At 39.2% G+C, this 16087-nt stretch overlaps 1 protein-coding gene and 1 long non-coding RNA gene across 2 annotated transcripts in view; one reads left to right on the top strand and one right to left on the bottom strand.

Annotated features, from left to right (window-relative positions):
* The window catches only part of LOC128663604 (uncharacterized), a 156857-nt gene extending 153688 nt beyond the window's left edge, over positions 1–3169 (top strand). The window contains exon 3 of the long non-coding RNA XR_008402889.1: positions 3126–3169. This is a non-coding gene — a long non-coding RNA (uncharacterized LOC128663604). The remainder of the gene's footprint in view (positions 1–3125) is intronic.
* Positions 1–16087, bottom strand: part of LOC128663603 (oocyte zinc finger protein XlCOF6-like) — an 86586-nt gene that overhangs the window by 46266 nt on the left and 24233 nt on the right. The window lies entirely within an intron of this gene.

The raw sequence follows: 16087 nt of genomic DNA, 5'->3' as shown, positions 1-16087 counted from the left end.
ACACAGTAAACTGATCAAATTCATTGGATATAATAAACTGACCAAATTGATGCTCACACACTTTTTTCCTTGATGCTTCATGATGATTGACTCAAAAAGTGGAATTAGCCCAAACCGACATAAAACCCAATTTTTTTTTTATCATGATTAAGACAGAGCATGCAATGTTAAACAACTTTTCAATTTGTTTCTATTATCAGATATGTGTCATTCTTTTGTTATCCTTTGTTGAAGGAGCAGCAATACACTACTTGGTGCTAGCTGAACCCATGAGGTGAGACAATGACAAGAGGCATATATGTACAGCCACTAATCAGCAGCTAGCTCCCAGTAGTGCACTGCTGTTCCTGAGCTAGGTATGCTTTTAACAAATGATCCCAACCGAACAAAGAAGATAATAGAAGTAAATTAGAAAGTTGTTGCATGCCCTGTCTGAATCGTGAAAGTCTAATTTTGACTTTACTTTTCTTTTGAAAAGTAAATAACTTTATTTAAAATGATGACACTAAAGAATACAATTTAGATATCAGCGAGAAATTTGAACTTTTAAAGGCAGAGAATTGTTTCCAGCTTGACGTAGAATGTCACAACATTATAATAAAAAACTAAAAATAAAGTGGATTTAGCAACCTTTTTTTTACCAAGTGATCACTGAAAGTCTAATTTATTATTAATGATAGTAAATCCTAGCGTTTTTCTTTTTCAAAAGGCTCACTTTAAAGGCAATCTTCAACTGAAAAAAAAAAAGGAAAGAACTGAAACTGTAGAAATATGAACGTATCCACGCGATTTTGGAGAAAATTCAAAATTTGTGGAATTGATAAGGAATTGCAAGGGAAATTCCGGTCTTTACATCACTAACCAAAAATTGTCTCAGTCCTTAAAGGACCAGTCAACACAGTAGATTTGCATAATCAACAAATGCAAGATAACAAGACAATGCAATAGCACTTAGTCTGAAATTCAAATGAGTAGTAGATTTTTTTTTCTGACAATTTTAAAAGTTATGTCTTTTTCCACTCCCCCTGTACCATGTGACAGCCATCAGCCAATCACAAATGCATACACGTACCATGTGACAGCCATCAGCCATTTGCAAATGCATACACATTTATTCTTGCACATGCTCAATAGGACCTGGTGACTCAAAAAGTTTAAATATAAAAATATTGTGCACATTTTTTTAAATGGAAGTAAATTGGAAAGTTGTTTAAAATGGCATGCTCTATGTGAATAATTAAAGTTTAATTTTGATTGAGTGTCCCTTTAAAGTATACCTTATCTGTTACAGGTTTATAGCTTTCAGATATGTAGAAATTACTATAGGTGATAACTGTTGCCTATAAGAACGAATGATTCTATAACCAACTCCTCAGTGCAAGCTATGTTTTGGTAACTAAATTAAACTAATACTAAAAAAAGCTAAAACTGTGTCTTTGTGCCTCTTGATCTTTGAAATCACTTAGAGATTGCATCCAGAGCAAAAATAGATTTGGGGCCCAGCTGTTGCACAATACTTGGGCTTCTTGTTTTCCCTTGCTGTGATCAGATCTACTTCCAGAAAAAACCTAAATTGGAATTTTCTGATACATTCCAAAAGTTTAAATAACATGGAATATGAATTGCATAAAAATGTCTGATAATGCCTATAGCTTCTTTCTTTGAAATCCTTTTTTGAACACCCTCCCTGATGTTTTATGTAGGCCATTGTCATTTCAGGTATTTGGAACCAGAAATACCTTTCTGAGCACTAAAACATTTATAGAAAAGTTAACTCCAAAGGAGACCAGCTTCCATATTTTTTAAACTGGGAGAAATGTGTGTCTAGATCAGAGCTTTCCAAACTTTTCATGTCGGCGACACACTTTTTAGACCTACATCATTTCGCGACACAGTAATTCAGTTGTACTAGCAAACAGGAGGTTAAACTAACTTGTTTTAAGAGAAACGGACACATACATAAATGATATAATAACAAAATATATTTACAAGTAGCAGTACAACAGTAACAGTGCAAGAATTCAAAAAAAGTTTAATAACACCAATAGTTACTTACTATTTTAATGGGATGAACACAGTTTCTGAATATTTGGTGGAATATTAGACACTCGCATTTTTAAGCTTCCCCTTCCTATCCATATATCAAGAGCAGGAACAGCAATGCACTACTGGGAGCTAGCTGCAAAAAAAATCCACTGACTTCAGCTCAGCGTTTAAGCTGCCGCCCTCAGAGCTCGGTGAGTCCGATTGACTACTGCCCACGCTGCAAACACACTGCTGTCCCACTCACTGATTACACGTGCAGCCACGAGCCGATTGAGGAGACTACACGTGCAGTCATTTAAAAAAATTAAAATTTTAAAAAAATTGTGCTGAAGCAGGGACACACCTACACACTGCTGCCGACACACAGTTTGGAAAGCACTGGTCTAGATCAATGCCCAAAAAGCCAATCTGCTTCATCATTGCTGATGTCACACTTTGGTTTACTGAGATCTCATGAGATTTCACCAAAATCTCAAGAGATTTTATAGATGCACACTCCCTTGTAAGTCCCGGAATTAGCATCCTGATTGGCTGTGTAAAGTCCCTTTATAATGGGATGAGGCTATTTGTAGGCAAAATATCTTCGTTTTTTTACATAGTGATGTTCAAGTGATTATTTTTTACTCAGCTTTTCATAGATTTGCTGCATCACTTTCAAGTGCTTCAACATTTGAATATCAGGTTCCTTTAATGGCACTAAAGAGTTCTTGAAATGATTAACCTTTAAAACATATAGTATATGAATCACATTAGATGCGTGACAATAATGTAGTTCAGTTTCTGTACCTTCTTACCTACTTAAAGGGATTTCCACTAACGTGGAAAAATAATCATTGAAACAGTGGGCAATGCAAGGGGAACAAATGCAAAATAAAACATTTTCACTACAAAATCAAATAAATGTCATTTGTAATTCATTATTAAGACCTGTTATTCTGAACTAAGTGATACACTTTTATTTGGATGTTTTGTGAGTTGTGTGATTCTCTGTATTATTTTTAGTTATCTGTAATAGCTTGTTGTTTGTATTCCATCACTGGATTGCAGATTTGTTTCATTAATATAAGTTTTCTCCACAGAAAATTTTGCAAGCTAGCTGTCAATATGAAGTAGCCAGGTGGGGGCAGTGTAATATTTTCTAATACAGGTATTATATATTTTTTTTCTATCCAAAGCAGCCATTAATTGCATAATTTAACATAACTGTATTTAATGATAATTAGTGCAATAAAAATGAACATTTCAAAAAAGGATATCAAGAGAATCAAGCAAATTAGATAATAGAACTTGGAAAGATGTTTAAAATTGTATGCTCTTTCTAAATCAAGAAAGAAAAAAAATGTGGTTTTCATGTCCCTTTAAAAGGGACAGTCAGAGGAGGAGCTAGCCTAGCAAAGGAGACAGACGTGCTGTGCATGAGCTCTCACACAAGCTGCCTATATTTGCACAATAAAGGTGCTTTTCTATACATATTTTAAAAAGAAATCGACATGGCTGAACAGTGGGGGATCTGAGGCATCCGGCAGACAAGAGATTTGCAACTCTGCAAGCAATTAACAGGAAATTTCTGACCGGACCCTGCAGAAACCCAGACGCTACACCGGAGACCAGAGAACCTACACCCCTTCAAAGCCACACCACAAACAATCAGAGCGGTTGAGCAGAAAAACTCCGGTGAGTTAAAAATACATTGGGGGACTCACCCGGGAGTTATTGCAATTAGCGGCAACGAAAAGGCGCGAAACGGCGCCATTACCCAGGGACACCACACTCAGAAACCGGAAGTGAAGGTGGGAGCGAGCTCTGTAACAGACATTTGACTAGGGAACTGTGGGCTGATTTGAGTCGAGAGGGGAAGCGGAGTAAAGTGCCAATAGTAAAGAATTAGCACATACAGCTACAAACACGCCAACTGATCTGTACTAGAGCCTCTTAATCAGATACTCAGACGGCTCAGAAGTGCTAAAGCGATATCAGCAGTTAAAGCACCCGCTCCTTCTCTAGGTTTAAAAACAAACAAGTTGAAAGCAGGGAGGCCTCAGATTCAACCCCTACAGTTACACCAAACACGCCACCCTGTCAATAAAAAGGGAGAAGGTTATTTCTACACTACACACCGTTCACTGCTTTTCCCTTACAATACAGTGTAGCTACCTTAAAGGCTCCATTGCATAGCTGAACCTTCACACTGACTCCTTAACCACAAGACAGAAGTATACATTCAACTACCACTACAAAAGAGCCCTCAAAGTAACGTTCTGCAGGCACATCAGAATCACCTTATCCACTCCTTATCCACATTCTAACGTCTGCTCCTATCACTAAGTGGACATTTAAAAGCTCCCTCCAACAATCAGCTATAGCATAGCAGCAGTGCTATAGGAGGACTTCCTGTCACCTCCCTCTCCTCCCCCCTTTCCTGCCAGCCCAAAGTGGTGGCAGGTCATACCCCTTGAACCTTTTCCCGAGATCATCCTGTGAGGATACCTACCCTGAGGAGAGGGAGATCAATAATTTACAATATTTTATAACTAACCTTGAAGTCACCCTACAACTGAGAAAAGTAACCTACAGTAGACACATTGGGTGCTAAAACACATACCTCTCAGCACTCCCCAGAGTCCAACTACCCTTAACCTACCTCCTGATATACTCCTGGGATACAATAACATAGGAGTACAAGGGTAATAAAATGTAAACTACATCCTAAGAAGAAAAAATTTCTAATGGGGGAACCGAAGGAGATCTAAAATAATAAACATAACACTGATATGAGCCATACCATGTTTTAAAGATTGATAAACATACCTCTTGTTATCCTAAATGAGCTGCCTCCCCGAGACAAACAATTAAAACTGAATCTGGGTTACCACAATCAAAATACAAGTACATACACTGTAAGGCTTTTGATCTGGCAAAAAACAGCTACTCCAGAAGATAGCAGATTCATCCCTAGCAGTAAACAATACCACTCTTTTAGCTATATCTGTGATACGACAAGATGTCCACTAAAAGGCTCACTAAGGGAGACAAAACAACCAAAACAACAGCTGTGTCCACATTCTTCAAGCCATCACAGACAGCTAAACACTTGACAGACACAGAAGCAGAGGAGGAGCTGGACGCTGACCATCAACAATCACCACAAGACAAAAGTCCTTTAACAAAAGCTGACCTCAGAAATTTAGTATCTAAGCAGGACATTGCAGAGAATTTTGACAGGCTATGGGAGAAAATTGACACTATTCACTCATCTGTGACCAGCAGCCTATCCGAAATCAAATCCGACCTACAAGAGATGGGCAATAGAATTGAAACACTAGAAGATCAAAAAGACTCCATGGTGGAACAAATGGACGAAATGTCCCAAACCATGTCCTCACAACAACAACTATTGGAGGAATTCCAGGATAAAATGGAAGATCTGGAGAACAGGAGCAGGAGGAATAACATTCGACTTAAAGGAGTTCCTGAGGAGGTGGGCCCCACAGAAATCCCACGCTATCTTGCCCAACTCTTCACCCAAATCACAAACTCCCCAGCTGACTATGTTTTCCACTTAGAAAGAGCACACAGGGCACTAAAAGCCAAACCCAAACCAGGCCTGCCCCCAAGGGACATAATAATTAAACTAACTTTCTTCCCAGACAAAGAAAAAATCCTACAAGCAGCAAGAAAAAACCCAACTTATAAACACCAGGGCAACGTTATACAATTTTATCAAGACCTCAGTGTCAGAACACTGCAGAGAAGAGGATCCCTGCGCCCTCTTACCACAATGCTCAGAAAACACCAGATACCATATAGATGGGGGTTCCCGTTTGCCCTACACATTATTAAAGACTCCAAAACAATCACACTAAAAGACCCTGAGGATATTCCTGAGATCTGCAACATCCTATCACTGGAGACACCCAGTATCCCAAACACAACACCAAATCAAGAGAAAAACAAAGGCCAAGACAAACACCCAGATTCTCTAAAATGGCAGAATATCAACTATAAAAAACAAAAAATAAAGGAAACAAGAGGGAAAACCTCCTAGATGGTATCCTCTTTGTGGCATGGATACAGGAACTCAAACTATACTTCTTTAGGAGCCTGAGAGTCAGAAAGATTGACTGAGGGAACAATATCCAGAGATAGCCTTCGCTCACCTTGAAAGCATCTGCAACTACAAATCTCTGGACCTTTCCCACCTATCACTCAGAGACTCCTGTTAAGTTTCACTACTAGAAAAGTTATCAGTTGTTATAGAAATTTAATTTCCCCCAAGACAATTTAGTATCATACTAGTTTATGTTTACTCTTAGAATGCATAATATTTTTACTCCTAGGAATCCTCCTGTTGAGGATTCCACAGCACTGTTTGCTATGTTATTAACATTGTATTTTGTTCCTAGCTTCCCTCCCATCCCCAGTGACGACACAACATTCCCTATCAATCACATTTCAGATCGACTACAGCCGGTAATGTCAGGTTTACAGCCCGGAGATCCTCAGGTAATAAAAATCTCACTACACCAATCCAAAACAAACACACTAACATGATCCCCAAAATAAAACTAATATCCCATAATGTTAGGGGACTAAATACTAATATAAAAAGACGGATGGCGATGACACAGTACACCTCTTTACATGCCAACATTCTATTTCTTCAGGAGACCCACCTTCTTAAAGATAATATCCCAAAGTATTGGGCAAAAAATTTTAATACCCATTTTCACTCAACTGCCACATCTAAAAAGCGGGGCACATCCATCCTCATTCATTCTTCACTTAATTTCAAACAGGAAGACACTATCGCAGATACTGAAGGGAGGTATATAATAGTGAAAGGTAGAATTTCAGATACCGAAATTACCCTATGCAATGTTTATGCTCCAAATGAGAATCAGCACAGCTTCTTCCAACAAATTTCAAACTTACTAACACAATGGTCCCACACCAAAATATTTATAGCAGGAGATTTTAACATCACCATGAGACCTATTAACCCGACCGAATCCAAACCCTTAACCAACAAACAAAACAGACACAATCGCATTGTCAAATCAATCCAGGAACACCTACTACCTCATTCCCTCATAGAAACTTGGACAACACTATATGGCTCGACCAACGACACTACATTTTACTCCGCTGCACATAAATCCTACATCAGATTAGATTACATTTATGTAAGTCAGATATTACAACCCTTATTACACAACTCCCAGATACACACTTGCGTATGGTCGGACCACTCGATCCTCACTCTTCAGGTAGAAGGTTTGTGTGACCCAAACAGAAGTAAAACTTGGACCTTTGACAAATCATACATTAGAGACCCCCAAACACATGACAAGGTACTGAGATTACTAACTGAATACTGGCATATAAATATAGATACAGCAACCAATCCAGGTATCACGTGGGCGGCTCATAAAGCGGTCCTAAGGGGGATACTTATTAAGGAAAAAGCGCAGCAGATTAGAAAATATAGACAACAACTAGAACAGTTCTACTCAGAAATTGAGGAATTGGAAAAACGACATAAGCTCACTAAGACAAAGGCCAATGCAAATGCTCTCCACTTAAAAAAAACAGCATTAGCTACACTGCTTCATTCGCAAGCCACCAGAACAATACAACGCCAACAATCACAATATTTTATATTTGCTAATAAGCCTGACAGATTCATGGCGCATAAAATCCGAGAACGCTGTAGAGCCTTAGTAATCTCCGCGATTGAAACACCTCATAACACAGTAACCTCACACCCACAAGAAATTGTAGACACCTTCGCAACATATTACGGTGCCCTATACGATGGGGAAAAAGTCCTACACAACACAGACACTGAAAAACTTACCTCAACCTTCTTCAACCACGACTTACTACAGACTATATCTAAGGAACAATTAGAATCCCTGAATTCCCCCATATCCACTGTAGAGGTACTAGGGGCTATCAAAGACCTCAAACCGGGAAAAGCGGCGGGCCCAGATGGCTTCCCAGGCGACTATTATAAATTGTTTAAAGTAACACTGATTCCACACCTTGTCAAACTATGTAATCATCTCATGGAAGGGGGGGCCATCCCACCTGAGCTCCTGGCAGCAAAGATAGTTGTAATTCCCAAACCAGGGAGAGATCACAAGAAATGCCAAAATTACCGCCCAATATCCCTGATTAACCAAGATCTTAAAATATTTACAAAGATATTGGCAAACAGATTAAAACATATTATACCACACCTAGTCCACCCAGATCAGGTGGGCTTTGTCAAAGGTAGGGAAGCTCCAGACAATATCCGCAAAGTCACCAACTTAATTCAGACCTTAAATGAAACACAAACGCCTTCTCTGCTCTTATCATTAGACGCGGAGAAGGCGTTTGATAGAATTGACTGGAATTATATGTTTGTAGTAATGCATAAAATGGGGTTTGAGGGGGCATTCATTAAGGCACTAAAAGCTGTCTATTCCATGCCGGGAGCTCAGGTTTCATCTGCAGGATACAAATCACAACCCTTCCCAATTCGTAATGGGACTAGACAAGGTTGCCCTTTGTCTCCATTACTTTTCGCTCTTTGCATTGAACCTCTGGCCGCCAAAATCCGCTCTCAATTAGACATCTCGGGAGTTAAGTTAGCTAAGGTGGAACATAAATTGGCTTTGTTTGCGGACGATATTTTATTGACTGTGACTAACCCCTTAGTATCATTACCCAACCTTTACCAAACATTAGCAACCTTCTCTGCCATATCGGGATTCAAAATAAACACAGAAAAGTGTGAAGCTCTACCCATTGCACTACCACAAATGACTCAGACGCTATTAGAAACTAATTTCAATTTTAAATGGATGAAACATTCATTAAAATACCTTGGAGTTCACCTTCCTTCCTGCCCTTCACATCTATACAAAGTAAATTATATCCCATTGTTCAAACAAATTAAAAAAGATTTATCAAAGTGGAAAACCTATAAATTTTCATGGCTAGACAGAGTGGCCGCGGTTAAGATGACAATCTTGCCAAGGATCTTGTATCTCTTTAGAACACTCCCTATCCAAATTGTCAAAACAGATATAGACTCATTGCAAAAAGAGATACTAATTTATATAAGAGGAGACAAAACGAACAGGATTGCTAAATCAATCCTGACTAGACACAGGACTCTGGGAGGCATTGGGGTCCCCAATTTAATGGAATATTACCACGCCGCCAGATTAGCACAAGATAGTCTATTACTAAAAAGAAATAAAGAAATTATCTGGCCCACTCTAGAAACAATGCTAGGTGGTTGGGGGGAAATGGATACCATTATCTGGGATCCTGAGAAAACACAATCCAAACAAGAATCATATAGACCTTACACTACAAACACCACAATAACAACTTGGAAGAAAGCAAAAACCAAATACAATCTTATTCCACAATATTCCTTATATATCCCGATAAAATATATTTTGCCCAGAGAGCTCTGGGATCAACTGCAGAAATGGGAAAATAAGGGTCTCTATAGAGTAGCAGACTTTATAGAGGGAGGAACTACACTTACATTTAACCAACTTCAAGAAAAATTATCCCCCTTGAAATTGAGATGGTATTTATACCTACAGAGTCATTCAGCCACCCAGATATATCTGAAACACCCAAGAGAAAGGTACACCGCGCCACTAGAACATCTTTGTAAATCGCAAGAACGAGATAAACATACTATTTCTATCCTCTATACAAATATTCAAATATCACAGAATAAAATCAAAACCCCTGCTATGATAGCTTGGGAAAGGGATCTCCACATTTCTAAAGAAACTAAAGAATGGGAAACGATATTTCTAAAGGCTGAGAAGGGACTTATAAGTGTAGACCTTAAGGAGAACATAATCAAGACTATACACCGATGGTATCTAACACCCATTAGAACGGCTCATATGCACACACAGGGAAGTCCCTTATGTTACAGAGGGTGTGGAGAGGCAGGAACATATAAACATATGTGGTGGGACTGCAAAGAAATTACAGGGATATGGCAACAGCTATCCTCCTTCCTTAGTCACATACTGAACGAAAATATAGATCTTACCATACAACAGGCCCTTCTACACATAAATATTAGTACACTTAATAAACATATCAACACATTTATTAGGATATTGTGTACAATCACAAGGACATGTATAGCCAGATATTGGAAGACAGGCAGCCCAACCTGGACAGAAATTTATAATAAAATCCAATATACATATACTATGTATGAGCTGGCATCTCACACCTTAGACAATAGAGAAACTTTCCTAGCGATATGGTATTACTGGATAGCTAAATAAAACATTGAAACACAAAAATAATGAGCGATCTTACCTACTGCGAAATCACTCCCTAATAATTACAACAGGTTGTGTCGTCACTCCCCCCCCCCCCCCCCCCTTCCCCTTTTTATACCCTATTTATATAATTTTACCTCCTAAGGAGGATATACCTCTTTAAAGTTAATTTATGTAGAGTTAATTCAGGTGACCTCAGATACTGTGAAACTGCTACCGTAACTCAACAACAGGTTAATATGGAAGTTAAATTAGATATTTGCTCTACCCCTTAAGAGAGATTCCCTAACACTATAGAAGATACTCAAATAAATCATCACGTGAAAAAGATGACCTACGAATATTACCACCTATCTATCATCCCAGAACTTAAAAGGACATTCAAATATCTTTGGGAATGTGTAGAGCACGGTAAACCTTACCACATTAGCTATATTGTTTGCTACATAAATGATGTTATATTGATTGTCTTCTTCCTAACCTTCATGCAGAGGGAACTACATGGAGGGGAAGGTATGTCTGTAATTGGTTTTCAAAGTTTCAAAATAATGACAATAAAAAAATATTTAAACATAAAAGGGACAGTCAACACAAAAATTGTTGTTGTTTAAAAAGATAGATAATGCCTTTACTACCCATTCCTCAACTATGCACAACCAACATGGTTATTATTAATATACTTTACAACCTTTAAATCTCTTAATTTCTGTCAGTTTCTAAGTCCCTAAAGACAGCCCCATAATCACAAGCTTTTGTATTTGCTTTTCACATCAGGGGAAGCTAGTTCATGTGAGCCATATAGATAACATTGTGCTGACGCCCGTGGATTCTAAAAACACAGCACTAATTGGCTTAAATGCAAGTCAATAGATAAAGTCATGTGATCGGGGGCCGTCAGAAGATGCTTAAAAACAAGGTAATCACAGAAGTAAAAAGTGTATTAAATTAACCATGTTTTCTGTGCAAAACAAAGGGAATCAGTAATAAAGGAATTACCTATCTTTTATAACAACAATAAAAAAATTGAATTTACTGTCCCTTTAATGTTAGTTTTCATACTTCCTTTACGGCGGCCAATTATGCAGGAGCTTGTTTATATTGGTTCCTATGCCAGCCAATCACTATATAAGAATGTATTTCTGCATTCCGCAGACTTTTGGAGTTAAATACAGGTACAATAAATAATAAAAGTGCATTGCAAAGTTTTGTGATTTAACTTAAATTAAACATTGTACTAGGAATGACATTTTGAGTTTACTGATGTCCCTTTAAGCTTCTACAGCAAACATATTTTTATTCTCTATTTATTGATAACTGAAGTATAAAAGAAGCACAAAAAAAGTCAATAAGGAAACAAAATCCACATTCTTTTATAATTGGCATCATCTATGGAAAAATAAATACAAGTGAGCTCAAGCATAACTAACAGGAAACATTCCAGAATGAATGTGAGAATATAAAGGTAGATAGCTATTTCTGCAGGCGGACAGGCTCGCAAGTAGTGAACCTGTCCTCCTGCAATCGCCACTTGCGATGTTGTATCGCATGGCAACATTTAACATTGCACAAGGGGAGTGTCGGGGTGATTTATCTCGCCACTTCTAAGGTGGCAGAGAAAAAAAAGAAGTGGTTTCTGGTTCTTAATTCTCCACATAGCCGAAAAAGCTGCAAATGTAGTTTAAAAAATGTAGCCGTATGAGTACACAAAAATTTGAGTAGCCCTTCATTTTCACTAAAATATTCTTCCTCCTACTAAATAATTGCAGCATCTGTCTTTTACATTTAAAGGGACACTAAATGCAAATGTTTTCTTTAATGATTCAGATAGAGCATGCAATTTTAAGCAACTTTTTAATTTACTTCTGATATCAATTTTTCTTTGTTCTCTTGCTATCTTTATTTAAATAGCAGGAATGTGATGCATAGGAGCCGGCCCATTTTTGGTTGAGAACCTGGGTTATGCTTGCTTATTGGTGGGTAAATGTCAGCCTCCAATAAGCAAGAGCTATCCATGGTGCTGACCCTAAAATGGTCTGGCTGCTAAGATTTACATTCATGATTTTCAAATAAAGATAGCAAGAGAACAAAGAAAAATTGATAATAGGAGTAAATTAGAAAGCTATTTAAAATTGCATGCTCTATCTGAATCATGAAAGTTTCATTTTGACTCTCAAGTCTCTTGTCCTCAAATAGTTAAATGATTAGCTTTCATGATCTATTTCTTCCAACTATTAACATAGTGAACTTTTTATATGGTATCTTCAATTTGATGATTTTTTTCCAGTTCATACAATAAAAACAGAATTTATGTTTACCTGATAAATTACTTTCTCCAACGGTGTGTCCGGTCCACGGCGTCATCCTTACTTGTGGGATATTCTCTTCCCCAACAGGAAATGGCAAAGAGCCCAGCAAAGCTGGTCACATGATCCCTCCTAGGCTCCGCCTACCCCAGTCATTCGACCGACGTTAAGGAGGAATATTTGCATAGGAGAAACCATATGATACCGTGGTGACTGTAGTTAAAGAAAATAAATTATCAGACCTGATTAAAAAACCAGGGCGGGCCGTGGACCGGACACACCGTTGGAGAAAGTAATTTATCAGGTAAACATAAATTCTGTTTTCTCCAACATAGGTGTGTCCGGTCCACGGCGTCATCCTTACTTGTGGGAACCAATACCAAAGCTTTAGGACACGGATGAAGGGAGGGAGCAAATCAGGTCACCTAAAAGGAAGGCACCACGGCTTGCAAAACCTTTCTCCCAAAAATAGCCTCAGAAGAAGCAAAAGTATCAAACTTGTAAAATTTGGTAAAAGTGTGCAGTGAAGACCAAGTCGCTGCCCTACATATCTGATCAACAGAAGCCTCGTTCTTGAAGGCCCATGTGGAAGCCACAGCCCTAGTGGAATGAGCTGTGATTCTTTCAGGAGGCTGCCGTCCGGCAGTCACATAAGCCAATCTGATGATGCTTTTAATCCAAAAAGAGAGAGAGGTAGAAGTTGCTTTTTGACCTCTCCTTTTACCAGAATAAACAACAAACAAGGAAGATGTTTGTCTAAAATCCTTTGTAGCATCTAAATAGAATTTTAGAGCGCGAACAACATCCAAATTGTGCAACAAACGTTCCTTCTTCGAAACTGGTTTCGGACACAAAGAAGGCACGACTATCTCCTGGTTAATGTTTTTGTTAGAAACAACTTTTGGAAGAAAACCAGGTTTAGTACGTAAAACCAACTTATCTGCATGGAACACCAGATAAGGAGGAGAACACTGCAGAGCAGATAATTCTGAAACTCTTCTAGCAGAAGAAATTGCAACCAAAAACAAAACTTTCCAAGATAATAACTTAATATCAACGGAATGTAAGGGTTCAAACGGAACCCCCTGAAGAACTGAAAGAACTAAGTTGAGACTCCAAGGAGGAGTCAAAGGTTTGTAAACAGGCTTGATTCTAACCAGAGCCTGAACAAAGGCTTGAACATCTGGCACAGCTGCCAGCTTTTTGTGAAGTAACACAGACAAGGCAGAAATCTGTCCCTTCAAGGAACTTGCAGATAATCCTTTCTCCAATCCTTCTTGAAGAAAGGATAGAATCTTAGGAATCTTTACCTTGTCCCAAGGGAATCCTTTAGATTCACACCAACAGATATATTTTTTCCATATTTTGTGGAAAATTTTTCTAGTTACAGGCTTTCTGGCCTGAACAAGAGTATCAATAACAGAATCTGAGAACCCTCGTTTTGATAAGATCAAGCGTTTGACAAGAGTTTAGAAGTTTTGTTTTTCTGGCCTCTGTCAGAAAAATCCTCATTTCTAAGGAGTCTATTATTGTTCCCAAGAAGGGAACCCTTGTCGACGGAGATAGAGAACTCTTTTCCACGTTCACTTTCCATCCGTGAGATCTGAGAAAGGCCAGGACTATGTCCGTGTGAGCCTTTGCTTGAGGAAGGGACGACGCTTGAATCAGAATGTCGTCCAAGTAAGGAACTACTGCAATGCCCCTTGGTCTTAGTACCGCTAGAAGGGACTCTAGTACCTTTGTGAAAATCCTTGGAGCAGTGGCTAATCCGAAAGGAAGCGCCACGAACTGGTAATGCTTGTCCAGGAATGCGAACCTTAGGAACCGATGATGTTCCTTGTGGATAGGAATATGTAGATACGCATCCTTTAAATCCACCGTGGTCATGAATTGACCTTCCTGGATGGAAGGAAGAATTGTTCGAATGGTTTCCATTTTGAACGATGGAACCTTGAGAAACTTGTTTAAGATCTTGAGATCTAAAATTGGTCTGAACGTTCCCTCTTTTTTGGGAACTATGAACAGATTGGAGTAGAACCCCATCCCTTGTTCTCCTAATGGAACAGGATGAATCACTCCCATTTTTAACAGGTCTTCTACACAATGTAAGAATGCCTGTCTCTTTATGTGGTCTGAAGACAATTGAGACCTGTGGAACCTCCCCCTTGGGGGAAGCCCCTTGAATTCCAGAAGATAACCTTGGGAGACTATTTCTAGTGCCCAAGGATCCAGAACATCTCTTGCCCAAGCCTGAGCGAAGAGAGAGAGTCTGCCCCCCACCAGATCCGGTCCCGGATCGGGGGCCAACATTTCATGCTGTCTTGGTAGCAGTGGCAGGTTTCTTGGCCTGCTTTCCCTTGTTCCAGCCTTGCATTGGTCTCCAGGCTGGCTTGGCTTGAGAAGTATTACCCTCTTGCTTAGAGGACGTAGCACTTGGGGCTGGTCCGTTTCTACGAAAGGGACGAAAATTAGGTTTATTTTTGGCCTTGAAAGACCTATCCTGAGGAAGGGCGTGGCCCTTACCCCCAGTGATATCAGAGATAATCTCTTTCAAGTCAGGGCCAAACAGCGTTTTCCCCTTGAAAGGAATGTTAAGTAGTTTGTTCTTGGAAGACGCATCCGCTGACCAAGATTTCAACCAAAGCGCTCTGCGCGCCACAATAGCAAACCCAGAATTTTTCGCCGCTAACCTAGCCAATTGCAAAGTGGCGTCTAGGGTGAAAGAATTAGCCAATTTGAGAGCACGGATTCTGTCCATAATCTCCTCATAAGGAGGAGAATCACTATCGATCGCCTTTACTAGCTCATCGAACCAGAAACACGCGGCTGTAGTGACAGGGACAATGCATGAAATTGGTTGTAGAAGGTAACCTTGCTGAACAAACATCTTTTTAAGCAAACCTTCTAATTTTTTATCCATAGGATCTTTGAAAGCACAACTATCTTCTATGGGTATAGTGGTGCGTTTGTTTAAAGTAGAAACCGCTCCCTCGACCTTGGGGACTGTCTGCCATAAGTCCTTTCTGGGGTCGACCATAGGAAACAATTTTTTAAATATGGGGGGAGGGACGAAAGGTATACCGGGCCTTTCCCATTCTTTATTTACAATGTCCGCCACCCGCTTGGGTATAGGAAAAGCTTCTGGGAGCCCCGGGACCTCTAGGAACTTGTCCATTTTACATAGTTTCTCTGGGATGATCAAATTCTCACAATCATCCAGAGTGGATAATACCTCCTTAAGCAGAGCGCGGAGATGTTCCAACTTAAATTTAAATGTAATCACATCGGGTTCAGCTTGTTGAGAAATTTTCCCTGAATCTGAAATTTCTCCCTCAGACAAAACCTCCCTGGCCCCCTCAGACTGGTGTAGGGGCATTTCAGAACCATTATCATCAGCGTCCTCATGCTCTTCAGTATCTA

This window comes from Bombina bombina, chromosome 6, assembly GCF_027579735.1.
Source record: "Bombina bombina isolate aBomBom1 chromosome 6, aBomBom1.pri, whole genome shotgun sequence".
Taxonomy (NCBI): Eukaryota; Metazoa; Chordata; class Amphibia; order Anura; family Bombinatoridae; genus Bombina; species Bombina bombina.
Note: the sequence above shows the minus strand (reverse complement) of the source record. Positions and strands in the feature narration are given on the sequence as shown.